Here is a 1555-nt window from a genome sequence, read left to right as displayed (position 1 = left end):
AACCATAAATATGTTGCTGATCATTTTTTAAATCTTTCACTTACCCACACAACTTATTTAAGGAGCTTCTCAGTATCATTACACATGATATAGATGCAAATTCCCAGGATAAAAACTTATGAAGTTTGTTAAGAATGATGTTCGAGCTTTCCTCTGATTAGACCAGCCACCTCAAAACTTTGATAGGTTTCTGTGGGTAAAATACTCTGAAATTTCTCATGTGTTCTGAAAGCAGGACGCTGAGCTACAGACAAATTGTTAAAGAGCTCATTTGTCATATAGTTGAATACCATAATAAGGACAGACCTAGGAAATCATATGTACCTTGTGTCACCTTTGAAATATTGTTATTAACTCTTTATTTTAACCATCTCCTTAAAAATAACTATTAAATGAAGCCACATGGTATGCCAACTGGTTAAGTATTACTACAAGCATATTCCCCAGTAGGCATGCCCTCCCTGGGGTCCTGGGCTAAAGTAGACAGCAGTGCTTGGTCCGGTAGTATGATAAAGTCCAAGAGGTGCTGGCTGTGTGCAGGTTAAGTACTTATCATATTTCACAATCCCAATCCCCAGTCCACTAAACCTAAGAGATGAAGGTGGGGGAGGGAGCTGTGCTAAAGACTGCACTCACAATCTTTGCCCCAGTTCAGAAATGCATCTCCTCTGGGACCTCTTCTAATGATCTTACTTTCTTCTTGTGAGACTTAGAAATCCTGTGATAGGCTACATGCTCCAGTTAGCACTGAAAAAGTTCCCCAGTGGCTTTTGGAACTTCCAAGATTTTGGTGTGCAAAGATTATTGTTAAGATTCAAGTATTTCTCCCCAACATCCAGCCAACACCAAGACTGTGTGAATTCTCAAACACACAGCTTGATCTATATAAATGTAATTCAATCACAAAAGGAGACCATACATTGCTCTGGCATAAAAGAGAATGAAAGATTATATAAAGCATCACAATCCATCACAAAGGCACCGTCTCCCACAAGGGAAAAGCAAAGGAAAATTGTGCTTTCAAATCTGTCTAGTATAATCATCACATTTCATTTCCCAAACACATTGGGCCTCCAACATTTTAGTCCATTTATCATAGTAAGAAGGGTTCCATTCTTCAGCCAGGCACTCATCAGTCCATCCATATCTCCATACTCACAAGGCCTTTCATTCCACACATACACATACCACACCCGTGTGCTCCTACATCTACTCCAGCAACTCATTTTCTTCTCTCTGCCCCAGTTATACCATATCAACTTTCAAAGTCATACAGAAGACCACAAAGAAATCAAAATGCTCCAGTGAATGATAACAAACTTGATAGAGAACATGTTTACCCTGTTAGAAGCCAGACTTAAAATAATCCTCTTCTTGGTTCTCCTTCTAATTTAGACAATGCATTTAACATTTGTTTCCTTTTTTTAAATGTGATTTCCAATAGAGATGTGTGTTAGGGTCAGCTAGCTCTCTGCCTCCTTCACTGTTGCCCTACTTCACCCAAGGTAGTAACGTACCAGCTAAATGACAGTGTTCCCAGATTCCCAAACACTCA

This window comes from Prionailurus viverrinus, chromosome A3 (assembly GCF_022837055.1).
Source record: "Prionailurus viverrinus isolate Anna chromosome A3, UM_Priviv_1.0, whole genome shotgun sequence".
NCBI lineage: Eukaryota > Metazoa > Chordata > Mammalia > Carnivora > Felidae > Prionailurus > Prionailurus viverrinus.
This window is presented reverse-complemented; position numbering follows the sequence as displayed.